Genomic DNA, 21,130 nt, shown 5'->3' on the forward strand with positions numbered 1-21,130 from the left:
ATAGCTTCAAACATTTCACTGTTGCATTGCCAAGCCATGGTCAACTGACAACCTGAGTTAGAGCATGACAGTCATTTCCATCCTAGAGACGTATGGTCATCTTCTTCTCTTGCCTTTAGTTGCACAAAAACCCCCTAAAATCAGCGCTGATTTACCTTTCAAAGCAGTTTGATCATTGCCTTGGGGTCTGGTGTTCTTCCCTTCTCCCATCTTCGCTCCTCGCTACCTTGCTCACTGCAAGTGGAAGGGAAGAGAAGGAGATAAAATAGACTTACTTCTCCCAGAAACCTGACCTTGTCTTAGCTACCAAGAGATTTTTTTTCTAGTTTGTTTTATGAGAGTAGTTCAATAACTTGAAGTGAGGTGACCATCACTGTCTCCCCTCTTTTGTCTCACTTTTCGTTTCTTTTGACGCAAGCATCTCATTTCTCACTTTCTTAAGTGATTTTTATGGGAGATACTGTAGATAGCACAATATCTACTTCTGCAGCCAAACTGCAGTTTGACATCAGGTAAGCCATTGTCTCTCTTGAGTCTGCTTCTATTACTGTAAAGCAAGGAGGTCAGCCCTTGCTATCTTGCTGACTCATAAGAATTTAAGGAGGATAAAGTGTGCACAGAATGTTCTAGACATCTAGGTCAAAAGGTGCTGCATACCAACGGTTATCGACCTATCTCATGGGGATGTTAGGAACTGAGATAATATGTGAAATATTTTGAGTTCCAGAAACACAAACAGCAAATGCATTTGTGCTATAATGATTTATGTTCTAGGTAGCTACAGCAGGATTTTACTTCTTAATATATTTATTCACTTCATTATTTTCTGTAGCAGACTGCATATGGGACATAATTCGGTAGTGGAAAAAAGAGAAAGTGTTTAAACAATTTTTTCTTCGGAAAATGTACAGTCATCCAGTAAATGTTGCACCCTTATCTACATACGACCAGTATGCTACTGAGATTTATATTTTCCTTCCCATGAGGAAAGAGGTGGGAGAGGTGGTAGTGAAGGAAGAGAGCAAAGAAAGAAGTCAGAGAGGTTCACATTCAGGTAATTCCAGATCTTCTAACACTCAGCAATGCTGAATGTGCCTCCAGGCATTAGGATATTGAAATGTCCCTTTTGGAGTGACTGATCCAATGGATTTGAAATTCTCTGTTTGCTACAAAATAAAAAGCCGTAAAAATTATACTTTCATGAAAATCTGTTTTAAGAAACATGGGCCATTCAGATCAACCCTCTCCTCAGCCCAGTCACATTCCAAAGCACCATGAAAAATGACTGTTTATTGAATGTTTCAAGTTTATTATAATTAGCATACTACATTTAGACAGGCTAACAACAACAAAGACTAATTTAATCAACAAAAACATTTTGGGGAGAGGCTGGGCAACCCACACAATCCAAGAAAGAGCTGAACTAGCAGACTTTGAGAAAGACAGGAACATCTGCTTCACCCATCTGATGAGCAGGAGTTCGGGGCTTTCTCTTTTGGTTGGGTCCATCACCCATATCAGTCTCTGTATTCTGCTCAAGATTCAATTCCTTGGGAGACAGCGTAATTAAATTAGCTTGGATTAGGTACCCATCCTGGTGGTTGTGGTGGTGGCTATGCAGGGGTTCCTGGGATCAGCATTCTGCCAGAAACATATGGAGCTAGGGAGGACTAAGTCCCAAAGGAAAGGAGGTTGGGCAGACAAAACCCAAGACATCCACTGCCCCAAATCTATGCTATCATTAAGTTGATTTAAAATTTTATGGCATATGAGACTCCTTGACAACTTTTAAGCTATGGTTATATCTCCATTGCTTAAAGCTATGTAAAGGAGGCAGTGGGGTAAAATGGTCTGTATATTTGGCTTTTGTCTTGGTATGGCCACTAATTGGCTAAATGACCTGAGCAGGGAGCTTAATCTCTCAGGGTCTGTTTCTAGAATTGAAAAATGAGAGGATTTATTGATCTTATTCTATACCATTTTTGTTTATTGTTTTAGCATTTGATCTGAGTTTCAGAATTGGGTTAACTATGCACCTCCCTGTGTAGTACTCCATAACATGCTTCTAAACAAGGTCCTTTTGTTGTTTTATTTCATTTTCTATTTTATTCCTAATCTCCATTCCCATTCTTTTAATCCCATAGATTACCAATATAATATTTAGATACATGTTTTTGTATATGTAAAATATATTGTATTATTTTATGTGTGTGTACATATACATATATACATATACATACTTACATATATAAATGTGTGTATATACATGTATACACACTTAACTGTTTGCAACTGGCATTATGCTACTGATTTCATTCTGTTTTTTAAAAATTGTTTTCATGAAACATTACGTTTTGTACATGTGGGATCCCATCATATGCACCAATTATCATTGTGTTTATTGATTCTTCTTGTGACAAATACATAAAGCAGCAATAGTGAATTGTCTGCTTGTACATGTTTCTTATAGGAGTTTTAAGAGTTTCTCTGGGAATTATTTTCAGAGTGAGATTAACATCTAAAAATTCACCATTTCATTAAGTATAGTAAGATTGTTTCCAGAAAAACCTTATGACTGTCACATTAGTTTTGCATAAAAGCTCTTATTTCTCTATATTCTCTTCAAAACTTGGTATTATTCAACTTTCTCTATATATACATATGCACATATATAGTTATATCTGGATATATCCCTATATATGTGTATATCCATATATCCATATATATATCCTATATATATCCCTATATATGTGTATGTCCATATATACATGTTTTCTATATATATATGTATATATTTTGCCACATGATCACCAAGATATTCCCCTATGTTTTCTTCATGTTTCAGCTTTCATACTCAAGTCTTTAACCCATTTGAAATACACCTTTGTTTTTCACTTTATTTTTCCATGTAAACTAATTTCTTTAAGACCATCTACTAAATAAGCCATCTTTCATCTTCTCTCACTTTTTTTGCGTGTCAACCTTATAATGTAGCAAGTCACATATCACAAAAATATTGGCCTATTTTAAGCTCTCTGTTCTGTTTCATTGATCTGTCTTTGTATCAATACTGTGTTGTTTTAAATTACTGTAGCTTTGTAGCATGCCTTAATATCTGAGTTTAAGTCCTCAGCTGTTTTTCTTTTTGTAAAATTGACCTAATAGCGAACTGGCTGTTCATATGGAAAGAAATAAAAATATGTTCTATTAAAAATTCTAGATGAATAAAGGCTTAGAAATAATAAAAATCTTTGCTGAAAATATATGAGAAAACATACATAGTAGTTGAAATTCTGAGATCTTCCTAGCAACACAGGAAATCCAAAATCTGTAATACGAGATAAAGATATTTGACTATTTAAAAATTAAAAATTTTGTATGGAAAAAAATCCCATAAAAATCAATGGGCACTAATGGAACAAGAAAAGTACGTTTTCCACTCAGATAACAAAGCATTAATTTCTATATTATCGCATGATGAACAACTCAATTAAAATGAATATAGATGTGAATCCAGAAAACAGCCAATAAATGTGAAAAGATGCACAAATTCCAAAAAAGACAGAAAAATTAACATTATAATAACAATAAGCTTATTGGACAAGTATGTGGAGGAAAGGGTAGTATGATACACATTACTGGTGGGAAAGTCAAGATTTATAGTATTTTGGGAAGGAAATCTGGCAATATCTATAGAAATTAAACATACATATTCTCTTCTACTCAACACTTCTATTCCTGGAAATCTCTCGTATAGAAATAAAAGTACAGATCATGTTCATAAAATTAAAGAAAAAAATGTGTATGAATTTATAACATACAAGGACTTTTATTGCACCATTGTTTATAATCACCAAAAACTGAAAGTAAAGAATATGCCTAATGACATGAATATAACGGACTTATGGTTCGAATGCTATGTAGTGTTTTATAGCCATGAGAATGATTCAGAATAGTATGCATCTATGTATGTGTAGGATATACGATTATAGAGAAATAGAATGTTAGCATGGCTACATGGAATTGGGGAAGACAGTGGAGAAAAGGTGTCCATAATAAAGAGAGAATGTACGGTATGATCACACCTATGTAACATTATGTATTGGCCTGTAGACCCAAGTCCTAGGATTGCTCTGAGCCCAATCAGGCTTAAGGCTGCAGTGCACCATGCAGCCTGGCAACATAGTGAGGTCCCTTTTCTTAAGGAAAAAAAAAACAAGAATAGATTATCACTATGTGTCAAAGGTGGGTATTATAGAGAACTATGAAATTCTGACTTCTTTATGTCTGTATATTGTTCTAATTTCCTACAAAGACCATGTTTTTCTTTTACATAATCAGGAGAAAGTAATGAATATATATTTATTGTAGAAATAAATACAAAAATCAATTGTAAAAGGAAAAAACAAAACTTGAAAACTGTTTACAAATCTTTATTCTTCCATCAAAATACTAGAAAAAGTTTGCCAAATTTACAAAAAAAAAAAATCTTACTGGAATCTGTATTAGCAATCTGTTAAATGCAAGCAACATTGTGTTCAGTTTTGGTATCTTTACAGTATTACATTGTACTATATATTTATTTAGTTCTTCTCACTTTATGTCCTTAAAACAGTTTAAGCTTTTGCTCCTTTAAGATCTTTTGCATCCTTTATTAGGTACTTTATTGTTTTTATTGTGTTTATACTAGATATTTTATTGTCTTTATTGCTATTAAAAATGGTTATCTTATTTTCTATGTTATTTTCTAGTTTATTTTGAAGTATAGAAGAACCTTTTTCACTTTTATAAGTTAATCTTTATTTTGTAATTGTACTGAATTATTTACTAGCTCATGGTATTTTTATTTTCTTAAGTGTTTACTTTTCAGTTTTTAAAATAAAATATTTTTATAGTAGTAAAATACCTAGAACAAAATTTGTCATCTTAACCATTTTTAAGTATACAATTCAGGAGCATTAAGAATATTCATATTGCTGTGTTCCATCACCACCCTCCATCTCCAGAATTCCTTTCATCTGGCAAAACTGAAACTGCATCCATGAAGCAATAATACTCCATCCCCCTTTCCCTACATTTCTGGCAACCACCATTCTGCTTTCTGCCTTTATGAATATGACTCCTCTAGGTACTTATGTAAGTGGAATCATATAGTATTTGTCTTTCTGTCACTGGCTTATTTAGCTTAGCATAATGTCTTCAAGGTTCATCCATGTTGTAACATGTGTCAGAATTTCTTTTTTTAAGCCTGAATAATATTCTGTTCTATGTTTATACCAGTCTTTTTGTCTATTCATTTGTTGGTAAATACATGATTTGTTTCCATATTTTGATTACTGTGAATGATGCTACTATACACATGGGTTTACAAATATCAGTTCAGGCCGGGCGCGGTGGCTCAAGCCTGTAATCCCAGCACTTTGGGAGGCCGAGACGGGCGGATCACGAGGTCAGGAGATCGAGACCATCCTGGCTAATACGGTGAAACCCCGTCTCTACTAAAAAATACAAAAAACTAGCCGGGCGACGTGGCGGGCGCCTGTAGCCCCAGCTACTCGGGAGGCTGAGGCAGGAGAATGGCAGGAACCCGGGAGGCGGAGCTTGCAGTGAGCTGAGATCCGGCCACTGCACTCCAGCCTGGGCGACAGAGCGAGACTCCGTCTCAAAAAAAAAACCAAAAAAAAAAAAAAAAAAAAAACAAATATCAGTTCAAGACCCTGCTTTCAATTTTTTTGATATATACCCAGAAATGGAATTGCTGGATGATAAGATAATTCTATTTTAATCTTTTGAGCAACTGCCATGCTGTTTTCCACAGTGGTTGCATATTACATTACCAACAGTACACAAGGGTTCTAATATCTCTATATCCTTGCAATACTGGTTTTCTGTTTATTTCACAGTAGGCATCCTAGTGGGTGTGAGGTGGTATCTCATTGTAGTTTTGATTTGCATTTCTCTAATGATTAGTGATGTTGAGCATCTCTTTGTGTGTTTATTGGCAATTTGTATATTTTCTTTGGAGAAATGTCTATTCAAGTCCTTTTCCTGTTTTTGAATCAGGTTGCTTTTGTGTTGTTGGATTTTAGGAGTTCTTTGTATATTCTGGAGGTTAATATTTTGTCAGATGTATAATATGCATATATTTTCTCCCATTCTGTGGGTTGCCTTTTTCTCTGTTGATAGTGTCTTTTGATGCAAAAAGAGTTTAATCTTTTCTCTTTTGAGATGGGATATTGCTCTGTCACTCAGACTGAAGTGCAGTGGCTGGATCTCGGCTCACTGCAACCTCTGCCTCCTGGGTTCAAGCAATTCTCCTGCCTCAGCCTCTCCAGTAGCTGGATTATAGGTTCCCGCCTATAGCCCAGCTAATTTTTGCTTTTTTTTTTTTTTTTTTTTTTTGAGGCGGAGTCTCGCTCTGTCACCCAGGCTGGAGTGCAGTGGCCAGATCTCGGCTCACTGCAAGCTCCGCCTCCCGGGTTCACGCCATTCTCCTGCCTCAGCCTCCAGAGTAGCTGGGACTACAGGCGCCCGCCACCTTGCCCGGCTAGTTTTTTGTATTTTTTAGTAGAGACGGGGTTTCACCGTGTTAGCCAGGATGGTCTCGATCTCCTGACCTCGTGATCCGCCCGTCTCGGCCTCCCAAATAATTTTTGCATTTTTAGTAGAGACAGGGTTTCACTATGTTCGCCAGGCTGGTCTCAAACTCCTGACCTCAGGTAATCCACCTGCCTCTGCCTCCCAAAGTGTTGGAATTACAGGTGTTTGCCACCATGCCCGGCGGGGTTTAAATTTTTATAAAGTCTAATTTGTATATTTTTCTTCAGTTGCCTGTGCCTTATGTGTCTATACTTTACTCAGATTTCCTCAGTGTTCTCCTCATATCCTTTTTTCAATCAAGGAATTCATCCAAGTTTAGTTACCGTGTCTCCTTAGGTTCCTCTTAGTTGTGACAGTTTCTTAGACCTTACTTGTTTTCAAATACCTTGATAGTTTTGACGACTACTAGTCGTGCATTTTGCAGAATGTCTCTCAGTTAGGATTCGTCTGAGGTTTTCTTATGATTCGACTGAGTAATATGTTTCTGAGAAGACCACAAAGGTGAAAGGCCATTCTTATTACATCAGATCAAGGGTACCTGCCATCAATATGACTTATCAATGTTGTTAATCTTGGTCACTTGGCATATAGTAGTGTTTGCCAAGTTTCTCCACTGCAAAGTTACTCTTTTTTTTTCTCCCTTTCTATCCTGTACTCTTTAGAAGAAAGTCATTATGTGCAGCCCACATTAACGGAGTGGAGAGTTATGTTCTATTTACTTAAGGGAGGAATATTAACATAAATTATTTGAAATTCTTCTGCTTGGGAATTCTGTTTATTCTCTCTTATTTGTTTATTAAATTATTTACTTATAATGTACTCAGGGATATTTATACTTTGGATTATAATCCAATATGACTTTATTTATTTTGTTGCTAAAATTGTTTTAACTTTGGCCATTGGGAGCCTTTTTAGTTGGCTCTTGTATCACTTTGATATATTCCATCACTGTAGGGTTTTTTTTTTTTTTTCCACTTTCTTACTTTCTAGTGCTACAAGATGCTCCAGGCTTATCTTGTATATTTCCTGTCTCAGTCTTAGAATTAACCATTTCTTCCAGGATCTCTGTTCCTTTGATGGGAGAATGGTATTAGGAACCAAAATTCGGTGCTAGGTGTTCTCAGTGATGGCTATCATTGCTTCTAGGCCATCTCAGCTGACAGAGCAAAGAAAGTGTGTACTAACCCATTCATATACACATATCTAAAATATTTATATGTAACCATCTGTATCTATATGCTAAACATGAGTTCAGACTGATGTCTCCCACTCTAACACAGTCTGAATCATCCTAGAATCTTCCCCTTGTTTATCTGTAACCTCTAACAGTGAGAAACTAGGTTCCCACCATTGGCCATCTTTTGCCTTGCCTTGTAAACTTCAAAATCAGTCTGTCTATTAGGTAAGAAATGGCTTACTGAGATTTTATAGGATTGCATTACATCCATATAATTTATACATATATAATTTATAATTTGGATTGCATTAAATCTATTTTTATTTGCATAAATTATATTATGTAATTTTTTTAAATCTTTGATTTTTAAATTAGTGTTTTACAGTTTTTCACATATAGATTGTGTACATATTTTGTTAGATTCATACCTAAGTATTTCCATTTGTTAGGTACTGTTGTAAATAGAATATATTTAAATTTCAAGTTCCAATTGTTCCTTGCTAGTATATAGGAAAGCAATTGACTTTTGTATTAACAATTTTCTATTAACCTTGCATCCTGTGATTTTGTTTTATTCTCTTATTAGTTCTAGGAGGTTGTTTTTGTCTATTTTTGAGATTTTCTATATAAACAATTTTGTCATCTCTGAATAGAAAGTTTTATTCTTCCTTTCCAACTGATATTTTTTTTATTCCTTTCTTGTCTTGTTGCATTAGTTAGAAACTTCCAGTAAAATGTTGACTGGAAGCGAGGGAAGACACCTTTGCCTTGTTTCTGATCTTAGGGGAAACACCTGCATTTTCTCACCATTAGGTGGAATGTTAGCTGTAGGTTTTTAATGTAAGTTCTTTATCAAATTGAGGAAATTTTCCTCTATTTTTGCTTTGCTAAGAACTTTTAATCATAAATAAGTGTGGAATTTTGTCAAATTATTTTCTCCAACAATTGTGATATAATCACATTAATTTTCATCTTTAATCTGTTGATGCAGTGATTTATGCTGATTGAGTTTTAAGTGTTTAACCAGCCTTGCATACTGGAATAAATCCCGTATGGTTGCAGTGTATAATGTTTGGTATACATTGTTGAATTCAATTTGTTATGTCTGTGTTTATGAGAGATGTTGGTCTGTTGTTTTCCTTTCTTATAAATGGCTGTGTCTAATTTTAGTAGTAAGGTAATGCTGACCTCATAGAATGAGCTAAGAAGCAGTCTTCCTTCTTCTGTTTTCTGGAAGAAATTATAAAGAATTGATATGATTTCCTCCTTAAAAGTTTGGTAAAATTCATCAGTGAAACCATCTGGGCCAGGTATTTTCTTTTATAGAAAGTGATCAATTGTTAATTATTGATTGAATGTATTTAATATAGAGAGAGCTATTTAGGCTATCTATTTCCCCGTTTGTGGGTTTTGGTCATTTATGCCTCTCCAGAAATTGGTCTATTTCATCTAAGTCATCATATTTTTGAGTATAGAACTATTAATACCATTCCTATACTCTTTTAATGTCCAAGGGGTCAGTAGTGATGACTCTTCTTTCTTTTCTTTTCTTTTTTTTTTTTTTTGAGACGGAGTTTCACTCTTCTTGCCCAGACTGGAGGGCTGTAGCACAATCTTGGCTCACTGCAACCTCCACCTCCCAGGTTCAAGTGATTCTCCTGCCTCAGTCTCCCAAGTAGCTGGGATTACAGGCATGTGCCACCATGCCCAGATAATATTTTGTATTTTTAGTAGAGATGGGGTTTCACCATGTTGGCCAAGCTGGTCTCGAACTCCTGGCCTCAGGTAATCCACCTGCCTTGGCCTCCCAAAGTGCTGGGATTACAGGTGTGAGCCACTGTTCCCCGCCTCATTTTTGATTTTGGTAATTTGTGTATTTGCTTCAATTTTTTTCTTGGTTAGCTTGGCTAGGGTTTATTCATTTCATTGATCCTTTCAATGAACCAGCTTTTGGTTTTGTTAATTTTCTCCATTGTTTTCTTGTTTTCAATTTCATAGACTTCTTCCTTTTTGGAGATGGAGTTGCTCTCTGTCACTCAGTCTGGAGTATAGTGGTGTGATCTTAGCTCACTGCAACCTCCGCCTCCTGGGTTCAGGTGCCTCCTGGGTTCTCCTTCCTCAGCCTCCTGAGTAGCTGGGATTATAGGTGTGCACCACTATTTCCAGCTACTTTTTATGTTTTTAGTAGAGATGGAGTTTTGCCATGTTGGCCAGGCTGGTCTCAAACTCCTGACCTCAAGTGATCTGCCTGCCTCTGCCTCTCAAAGTGCTGGGATTACAGACTTGTGTCACTGTGCCAGGCCTTTCAATTTCATACACTTCATTTTTTTTCTCTATTGTATCAGGTGCAGATAACAATTTCATTGGCTTTGAATTCGATTTTAATAATTTATTTCCTTCTGCTTGCTTTTAGGCTTAAGTATTCTTTCTTCAGTTTCTGGTGGTAGAAACTTAGGTCACTGATTTTGAACCTTTCTTCATTTTAAAAATGTAGCATTTAATGCTATACACTTCTCTTTGAGCACCTTAGTTTTTTTTTTTTTTTTTTTTTTTTTTTTTTTTTTGCTGTATACCACAAACTTTGGTTAGTTGTATTTTCATGTTCATTTAGTTAAAAAGATTTTAAAATTTATCTTGAGATGTTTTTTAACTGTGTGCTATTTTAAAGTGTGTTGCGTAGCTTCCAAATATTTGGGGATTTTCCAGTTATCTTTTACCAGTTGATTTTTAGTTCATTTCCATTGTGGTCTGAGAACAAAATTTGTGTCATTTTTATTCTTTTAAGTATGGTTAGATATGCTTTATGGCCAAGAATGTGGTTTATCTTGGTGCATGCTCCATGTGAGCATGAGAAGAATGTGTATTCTGCTGTTGAGGGATAGAGTGATCTGTAAATGTCAGTAAGATCAAGTTGACTGATAGTGCCATTCGAGTCAACTATATCTTTATTTTCTGCTTACCTGATCTATCAATTACTGACGGGGGGATGTTGAACTCTTCAAATATAATTGTACATTTGTCTACTCCTTTCAGTTCTATCAGTTTTTGTCTCATGTGTTTTGACATTTTATTTTTAGGTATACACACATTTAGCATTGTCTTTTTGGATAATTAATCTCTTTTCTATTATGTAGTGCTGGTTTTTATCTCTAATCTTCCTTATTTTGAAGTCTGCATTGTCTGAAATTAATATAGATACTCCAGTTTCTTTTGATTCATTTTATTTTCCCATCCCTTTGCTTTTCATCTGCTGGTATCTTTATATTTAAAGTGGGCTTATTGTAGACAATGTATAGTTGCCCCCTGCTTCCTCTTGGATGAGTCAAGATAGTTTTTTTAATCCATGATGACAGTCTTTGTCTTTTAATTGCAGTATTTAGACCATTGACATTTAAAGTAATTTATGATATATTTGGATTTATATAAAACATGTTTCTGTTTTACAGTTGTTGACAGAGACTTCTTTTTTCCTCTGGTTTTAATTGAACATTTTATATGATTCCATTTAATTTTTCTCATGGTATAAAAAGTATAGTTCTTAAAATTTTTTTTTTTACTGGTTACCTTAAGTTTTACAATATACATTTTTAAGTAATCTAAATCTACCTTCAAATAACACTATTTTGCTTCAAATACAATGCAGAAACTTAATAACAGAGTATTTCTAGTCCTGCTTGCTTTCCTTCTGTGACATTGCTTTCATTTACTTAATCTGTGCATACGTTGCAACACATTGTTCCCATTATTAAAGTTATTCTTAGATCAATTACGACAAATAAAAATATTTTAATTTACCTTTATTTTTTCGCCGATACTCTTCATTTATATGGGAATATATTTATATTTATTTATATTTGAATTTCCTTCTGCTTGAAAACATTTTAACATTTATAGGTGTTTTGATATTTATTCTACTTTGTGTTTTCCGAGTGTCCCATTATTACTTCAGATGTTTCTGCTGCTCTGCTTTCTCTTTGTTCTCTTTCTGTAACCAAAGTCTGTGGTATTTTCTTCTGATTTGTTCTTGAGGCCTCTTTCTGGAAAGTGGCTAGAAACTTTAGTGCTGTCCTGATGGTTCTATAGGGGATTTGGTTATGGATGTCCACAATGTGGCTTTCATGGTATTCATTGGTATCCTGGCTTTCTGCCTAATGCCTGAATGTCTGACCTATGACCAGGTGTCCGTCTCACAGGAAACTTGTTTTTAATGACAGATCTCCTTATGGCTCTTGTCTGACTGCTGTCCAGTTTATTCCTACTAAGACAGCCACTCTCTAGAAGAGACCTGATCGAGAAAAAAGTTAGGCGCTAGTGTGTTGGTCAAGTAAGACACAGAAGAGGCAACTCACTAAGACACATGCAATAACAGAAGTAGCTCATTAGCTACAAATCCCGGAGAAAAGGGGGTGCCACATCTCTCAGGTCTAATGGGAAAAATACGGAGCCAACTGGGACAGGCATGCTTGGTGGGAGCAAGAGAGAAGAACCTGTGCATTGAAGCCTTTACTGAGGTCCCAGGCATTATCCACGCCAGTTTCCTGAGGGGAGTTCTAATTGATGGGTTTAAAAGAAGAAGGTGCAAGTTCTAGGAGATCACACTGTGATTGAGAGGTGGTCATTGTGTTATATCTGCATAGTCCATATGGGATGTAGGGGTCAGTGGCATGAGTCAACTAAGTACTATCCAGGTGTCCCATGGGCATGTGGTCACCAGGAGGTGGTTGTTAGGCCAGATGTCTGGAATGACAACACTGAGGAATTGATCGGAGGTAGAGAAATTGAATCTGTTCACAGTGACTAAGCCCTGCTTCTGGTATGAGAAAATTCAATTTATATTCAAAATGGATGCCAAGGCAATGTAAAATTATGGGAATTCACTACAAATTCCTTTAGAAATTGCTCCAATATTCTTGGATGTTCCATTTTTTTCATTCATCTTTCTCTTTGCGTTTTAGTTTGTGAAGTTTCTATTGACATATATTTAAGCTCACTGATTGTTTCCTTGGCTGTGCCCAGTCTACTGATGGGTCCATCAAAGGCATTCTTCATTTCTCTTCCAGTGTTTTTGATTTGCAGCATTTATTTTTAATTTTTTTCTGAGAGCTCCCATCTGTCTGCTTATACTACCCATCTGTGCTTTTATGCTGCCTACTTTTTCCATTAGAACCCTCAACATATTAATCATAGATATTTTAAATTCCTTTTCTGCTAATTCTAAAATACATGTCATATCTCAGTCTTTTTCTAATGATTGCTTTGTCTCTTCAGGCTGTGTTTTTTCTTGCCTTTTAGTGTGCCTTGCAATCTTTTGTTGAAAGTTGGGCATGTTGTAATTGGTTATAGAAATTTAAGTAACTAGGCCTCATAAGGATTTTGTTCATCTGGGTAGGAGTTAGTCTTTATTTAATGTTTAATGTAGCTACAGATGCCAGAGACTTCCAATTCCTCTCATGTCCTGGTTTTTATCTCCCTTTTTGACTTCTAGTTTCTCTAAGTATTCCTCATCAGAAAGAGTCTATTTCTTGCAGTTCTTTTATCTGTAATCCATTATCATGCTCCTGGAACCCTGTAGGTCTGGAGGTAAGGCATGAGAACCTTCTATAATATTCCAGTTCAATTTTAATCTTTTAGTAGTCTGGATCTTTGGCTGGTGACATTCACAAACATTTATTCTTTTTTTTTTTTGAGACAAAGTCTCACCATGTCGCCCAGGCTGGAGTGCAATGGTGCGATGTCGGCTCACTGCAACCTCCGCCTCCCAGGTTCAAGCGATTCTCCTGCCTTAGCCTCCCGAGTAGCTGGGATTACAGGTGCGCACTATAGTCACCCCCTTAGGTGAGTTAAGAAGGTTAAAGGGGGCTGACATGAGAGGAATCGCCTCCCTTATAGCCACTGGACAAGGTTCTGATAAAGTATTTCTTCATAAGAGTAGGACTTTTATTAACGGAGAGGGCTCTGGATGTATTTCTTGAAGATTAGTGTTTCTCTTCCACTGTTAGACCTGCCAGATATTTGGGGATTTTCCAGTTACCTCTCATCAAGTGATTTCTAGTTCATTTCCATTGTGGTCTGAGAACACACTTTGTATAACTCTTATTCTTTTAAGTTTGGTTAGATGTACATTATGGCCCAGAATGTGGTTTATCTTCATCTTGAGGTAAAGCCCATGGAGCCTAGGTGATTCTTTCTTCCAAGCTAGTCCACACTCAGCCTCCAGCAATTCATCGAAATTGCCATTTAAGTATTCCTACCAGTTTATGGCACTAGTGGCTCTTGCCTCAGGGAGGTAGATCTTGGCTGTGAGTTTCTAGATTTGTCTCTCTAGATTTTGGAGAGGCAGTTTGCCTTGCAAACTCCGTTCTTTGATGAGTTCAAGAAAAGTTATTGATTTTCTGTTTGCTTAGCTTTTTCTTGTTGTGAGGGTGGGACTGATGACATCCAGGCTGTTTTAAAGTTGGGGCCGAAACTTAAGGTTCAGCTTTCATCTTACGTCTTTGATACATGTTCCTCTGTTCTATTGTTTTTAGCCTTCCTATGTCTGACTGCCTTTAGTGTACCTTCTATGCTCAATGTACTGCTAAATCTTGTCCTTTTTAGTCCGACCCAAAAGTCTTTCTCTTGGCTTGCACATTTAAATCATTTACATTGATCATAGTTTCTGTTAAAATGTTTTAGGTTCTTTCACGTTATCTTCTATGCTGTGTTTGCTTTCTTGCTTCTTTTCCTGCTTTCTACTCTATTGGTTGCATTTTCTTCTGACTTTAAAGTTATACTTTTATTTATTTATTTTTCTTCTTGAGGAGACACCAAACCAATTAGGGCTCATAACTAAATTTATTTTTCTTTATTAATTTTTAAGTTTCTATAGCCTATCTTCCTTCTGAACTAAAGAAGTATTTTGCACGCTTGTAACCTTCAGCCACCTCTGGCTTACCATGACCACCTTCTACCCACCGTCTCCTCGGTATTATGTGTTGGTATTCTCCAGGATTAAGTTCAGACTCGAGAGCCTCAAACCCTCCTGGTTGCCATTTTATCAGGTACTGAAAATCTTTCCTGTAACATTGTGTGGGTCAAAACTCCAATTTCTATTCCATGTGCCAGTTGATAGGGGAAACAATGATGCCTTTTGTATATTTGGAGTTCAAATCATATCATTTTGTGCAGGATGTGGCCTTAGAGCTGATTTTGAATAGTAGTCCCTATTAATTATAGTGGATAAAGAATTATCCTCTGTGGTACTCTAAGCGGGTTACTCCCATTATGCCCATGGTATGGAAAGGGAATACAGTTCATTAGAAAGCTTAGCTGCTCTACACAGTGTACCTTGAATGACTCCCATCTCCAAATGAGCCCCCAGAAAATTTCAACTAAAAGGCAAATGTCATTTTAAGTTTAATAAGTGGCTGCCAATTTAATCAATTCCATATTTTTCACAGAAATAAAATTAGAATCGGTATAACATAGGTCCAAGTCATGTAAAGTGTTAGAAGCAGAGCCACTGGTACATCCTGAGTTCTGATTGCTCTCACAGTGCCCAGTCCCTGGAACCATAATAAGCTCTGAGTTAGATTCTATTTTGTGTGGGAGCATATGAGGAAATAGCGACATACATTTGAGTATGTGGGAATTCCATATTACAATACAATGCTGTGTTAGATGGAGAAAGTAATTTTCATTATAAGCCTTTCCTTTTGGTCATTCAAAGCCTTCCAAAATAATCTCTTTTAGATTTAAATTATCCATGCTTGAAAAATGCATGGATAATTTAAAGCCCAGAGGTAATTTTATTTTGAAAACTTTGGGCAGACTCTTTTCACATACACCAGATTAGTGAAAAATTAAAGAAGAAAAGAATTGTGGAAAACTCACAGACTTTTTAAGCTTTCATTTAACCCTCAACCTGCTGAATTGGTAACTTAGTTTTGTTCAAATTAAACTCCTTATTTTGTTGGGAAAACATATGAAATAGTTGAATAATCTAAATCAGGAGTTTCCAATCTTTTGACTTCCCTAGGCTACATTGGAAGAAGAAGAATTGTCTGGGGCCACACATAAAATACACTAACACTAATGGTAGCTGCTGAGGTAAAAAAAAAAAAAAAAAAAAAAAAAAAAAATCAAAAAAATCTCATAATGTGTTAAGAAAGTTTATTAATTTGTGTTGGGCTGCATTTAAAGTTATCCTGGGCCACATGTGGCCTGTGGGCAGTGAGTTGGACAAGCTTGATCTAAACATTATTGGCCAGTGAATTTTAAATTTTTTAATGAAAAGCACCAATAAGCATCATGGCCCCGATTATTATTGTTTCAGGTAGCATCATTTTTTCTTTTAAAATTGCGCAAATACATACAAAAACATAACCACATTCAGATAATTTAATTTCAATGGGAAGTTCAAACTTACCTTTAAGTAGATCATTTGAACACTGTAAAGTCATGAGTTTCCAAATTTAAGGCTCTTTTGTAAAATCAAACACAATTTAAATATTTCTTGCTATTTCCTTCTTCTTGCTAAATATTAGGCTTTTTTTTTTTTTTTTTTTTCGTTGAAAGGAATAGGGAACCACTCTAACAAAGCAGGCCATAGGGTCTTATTGGAAAGACAGAGGTTTTCTGGAACTAGAAGAGGAAATTCATTGAGCAGGAAAAGTTCTGAACTGCTTTTTCTTAATCTCACTCATGGAATCTTAGCTTTTCTCTGGGTGTCTATTTGGCTTTCTTCCTTCTAGAATGTTTCTTCTGTTTATTTAAAGCTTGTGCTCTCTCCTGACTTCAGTGTCATTACAGTGTCTCCCTACATGTCAAGACTTCATCTTCAGAGTATTTTTATGCAACAGAAACCACCCACCCATAGGTTGCAGTGATGTCTACCTTGATGTACCTGATCTCATGTAGGTGCCTGTGAGGTCATGTGGTACAAGCCATGGCTCCCTGGGCTTAAGGGGCTGATGAAGTCTATGCAGAGCTCCTTATGTCTCTAGTACAAATATGCACTTGAGATACTTACATATTTAACTAGGGATAAGAAGTGGATATATATACACATTACCCCTTTCTAAAGGTATTTACTATAAATCTCTTAGCTGAATATTATTATTATTATATTTTTATGCAATCCAGTCACAGAATATGGATCTCAATGTATACAGTTGCTTCACGTCACCACACCTAAGGAGGTTTCATGTACAGTTTTAGTGAGGAGTGTGAAGAATCCATGGTTAAAAGAGAGAGAGAGAATCAAGGAACTCCACTTATCAAATGCTTGTTCCGTTTGATCAAGGCATGTATAGAAATGTAGAAATATGTGGTGAGTCTTATTTTTCCTTGAGATTTCTTCCTCCTAGCTAATTATTTTCAATATTCCTAGATTGGATTCCCTAGCAAAAGACAGCCTAAACACTGAGCTTGACCCTGGAGCTGTTGTGAACTTTCACTGGAACTCATGGACTCCGTTGTCCCAAACAGGCTGCAGAAAATTAATGAAAAGGGAAAAGAAGATCCTGTCCCTGACATTCTGTACCTTCAAGGGAACAGAGATGCAGGGAAGTAGGGCAAGAGGGAAGATACAGCTAGAGGCCCGTCTACTTTTGGAGTAGGGTTCTAATGATGGAACAGTGAATATCAGGGACTCAAACCATCAAGTCTTCGTCTTCCTGCTTTGAAGTTCCCACTGTCTGCCTGATTCATCTAGTGGTTCATGTGAAAACCGTAATACTATGGTTTGAAAGCTCCATTGAAGTGCTAATTTTATATTTACATGAATGCATCTGGTATTTGTACATCTTCTGCAATAGCAGAGGCTTTGGGTTGAGCACATTTCTAGACAGCAGAAAGATTTACTGTAGCGTATGGGGAAAACTCTGGAACAGGCATCAAAGCATCGGAACCTGGATTGGTCCTGATGAGCTGTTTGACGGTGGGCCTTTAAGGGACTGGGTTCTTCAGAGAAATTTTGATGCTTTTTTTTTTTTTTTTTTAACAGTAGAACACTCTCCTGACTTTTTTTTTTTTTTTCCAAATGAAATCATAAGTAGAAACCTATATATATATGATTTAATGCTGAGTTGGGACAGCCATTAAGCTCTCTTCTCCAGCAGTCTCTAAGCCACCTCTGCAGAGCCCCAGGATACAGAAAATAGCTTGGGAATGATTAGACAATCTCAGTGATTCTGGGACTGTGCCCCCAGAGACTGACTCAGCAGCACTGGGCAATGCCCAGGAATCTGAATTTTAAACTTCCCCTCACCCACTGAGTGATTCTGCTGTAGGCCTTGATTTAGTAATTTCTCAGAGTGTCTTAGTCTGAGTTACTTTAGCTTTCTGAAGTTTCATTGTACTCATCTGCAAACATGATTAAAATATCCTACTTCAAAGGTTTTTAAATAAGATCAGATGAGATAATGTATACAAAATTGTGACTTTTAAAATGACATCTGTTGAAAGATGATCTAAATACCTGACAGACTATAGAATACTGCCCTGTTCTAAAAATAGCTTCCTGTTAAAATGCAGTCCAGAGGGTGTAAAAATGTCTTTAACTACAAAACTTCTATGTTAAGATCTTCTAGAAAGAAGAACTCTTAATTTGGGTATTTTTCTTCTAACAAGAGGAAGGCAGTACACATGCAATCTGATTAAAGTAATATAGCTCTTAAAAGAATAGTACTTATTTTTACAAGAGTTCTTTTAGGAGTTTTATATATGACGGGGATAAAAAGGAGGATTTCTCTATTAGATATATACTCATCCAGCAACAGATCTCCAATTTGACAAGAGATTCAGGATCTGCTGCTAATTTTCATGGGATATAAAGAACATTGTCTCTTTTGGATAAAAGACAGACTTGTACATATTTAAAGTTCAGTTATAGAGTATGTTATGTTCACTTTGATGCTCAAAGCACTTGTTCATTTCAAAATTCTCTGAACTTTATTTCCTCATTTATGAAATAAGCAGCCAGATGATTCTATATCTTTCAAAATAAGCATAAGATTTTGCAGTTTGTAAACAGCACTCAGCAGGGGACATGTTACCTCCAGACACCCATGCAGTCAGGAGGAAGGTGAAGCTATTGCTTGACTAAGTCATGTTAAATTTCATTTTGGCATCACTGGTGTTTTCTGATGATTCTGTAGGATTTCCTGATTTAATATGTTTACTATTAATTAGCCCATAATTGGAAGATACTCTAAGTCATTAGTCCCAAACCAGGCTTCTCCCCAACCTACTGAAGAACAGAACTCTCACGATTAGTCAGGTTTGGAAACCATTTCACAAGAGAATCATTTTTTGAAAAATTAACTTTTCCTGATGTGATATAATTAATCTTCACCAGTTGATTACTCTTATCTCTATGGACAGTGAGTTTGTTTTAATAGATGTGCTACTTCCACTGCGTGTGTTTCTGGTTTGTCAAAGGCATATGCACTCTTTGTAATAGTTTTAATAACTGTTCACAGGTGGGCAAAATACAATATATCTTGTATATCTTGTAAAGCAAAATACAATAAATCTTGCTGCAACATATGCAATATGCTGCTTGCTGCTCTAGCAGTCTGAGCTTTTATCACATAATCATGCCAACTTTATCCTTCCAATAATAATTTCCTTTTGACTTTTTAAAAAGCTAAATGCTTTTTTATGATGTTATAATTATGGGGAATTGTCAAATTGACGTATACAAATGAGTAAGGTCATATTCTACCCCAAGATAGAATCAGATGAAAATCCTGGCCTAACAGGCATGCACAGACACAAACATGTGTTTCTATACATCTCCCTATGGAAGCCACATGATAGGCACTGAGGGGCTCAGTTATTCCACCTCAATTCTAGAATTTCTTTTGTGGATGAAGGGGAAAACTTTTAAGGGAAGTTAAATAGAAAAATGTGGAGGATAATAAGCTGCTATTGAAATAATTTATTATATTATAAATCAACAGCCCCCTTTAAGCCCCAGCATTTGAAAAAAAAGACTGACATAGGGCTTTTCAGTGAAAAATTTTTAAAAATTGCCTTTGGATATCTTCAACATTTCCTCCTACAGCCTGGACATCTTCCTTGCACCTGTGTTTTTGAATAGTTCTTACAACTGGCTTAGAAAATGTTTGTATTGATTGTGAGACAGCTGGTAACCTTAACTTTTACTTCATTATGTTCTTCTGAGCTTTGTTTTGATTGCAACCAATGTCCAAGCTCTGTTATTCTGAATCCCTTGCAAATATATACAATATACACTCTGATGATTTGGATCCAAGCAATGCTAAGCTATAATAAGATGTCCCTGTCATAAATCTCATATCTGTTATCACAGATAAAGGAAAAGCTTCAATCTGAAAATTTGAAATAGCTCTTTTCATAGCTAACTATCTGAGGGATGATGTTAGCATAAACAGAAACCCACTGAAACTCGCTTGAATAAATGGGATGCATCTCCTGATCTTTCTCTGGGAGCTAGAAAGTCTGATTTTTCCTTGTTTCCCCTCTCCTTGTCATTATAGGCAGAATGTCTTCAGTCTCTATGGCTGCCATTCCCTAGGAGAGAGACTCTGATTGGCTCAGGTGTCATGTAATCAAGTCACCCATCCTAGAGCTGAGGGTTGGTGGGGAGTAGATAGTATACGAAATGACATGGAGGCTGGGGAGAAGTGACTGGTAGTTTGAATAAATTACTCTTGCTACTTTGCAAATTTGGGCCTTAATATCTACTCTATGCTTGTCTTCTTTTTCCTAATGTACTGCCGAGGTCAAAGCATTTTAAAAATCAGATTAGCTAGCCTCAAGAGGCCTTATTCTTATATTTATTATTTGTGTGTTTGTGATGGCATGCTAGTCTTGGGACAGACAGCCCCGATCCTTTCCCTTCCCTTATCCTATTCTGGTCTGCATCACAGAGGCAGCCGATGTTGGATGCCCATTGTCCATTCTCCCATGATAGCATGGTTCACTAATAAACAGCACCTATGAGAGACTAAAGGGTGGATGGAGTGTAGAAACATGGTGCTTCTTTCATCTTTTGCTTCCTCAGATGTTATCTAGTTTGGTGTCAGTGCCTTGTCTGTGGCTATAGTTCTAGCTTTCTCTAGGGCCCAAGTGCCTGGCTTGTATAACATGTCTTCCTCTCTTTGTCTTTTCAGCTTAGGGAGGTAGCAGCTTCCTGCTATCCCAGTTGGCCTGTCTGTGTCTACTTTGATTTCTCATCTTCCCCCTTACCTATGTAACCAATTCTTGATGTTAAATTTTCTCTGGTTTAAATACTTACAGTGGTTTATATTTTCCTGTTTGGACCAGGATTGATACAGATTGACAGATTGTTATCAGTTTCAGAGTGTTTGGACAGTGTGATATAAT

At 36.3% G+C, this 21,130-nt stretch overlaps 1 long non-coding RNA gene across 1 annotated transcript in view; it reads right to left on the reverse strand.

Moving 5' to 3' along the window:
* The window catches only part of LOC117084821, a 39,489-nt gene that overhangs the window by 11,802 nt on the left and 6,557 nt on the right, over positions 1–21,130 (reverse strand). Inside the window, exon 2 of the long non-coding RNA XR_004437687.1 lies at positions 156–234. This is a non-coding gene — a long non-coding RNA (uncharacterized LOC117084821). The remainder of the gene's footprint in view (positions 1–155; positions 235–21,130) is intronic.

The sequence above is a fragment of the Trachypithecus francoisi genome, unplaced genomic scaffold (genome assembly GCF_009764315.1).
Source record: "Trachypithecus francoisi isolate TF-2019V2 unplaced genomic scaffold, Tfra_2.0 Lachesis_group1, whole genome shotgun sequence".
In the NCBI taxonomy this organism is placed as follows: Eukaryota; Metazoa; Chordata; class Mammalia; order Primates; family Cercopithecidae; genus Trachypithecus; species Trachypithecus francoisi.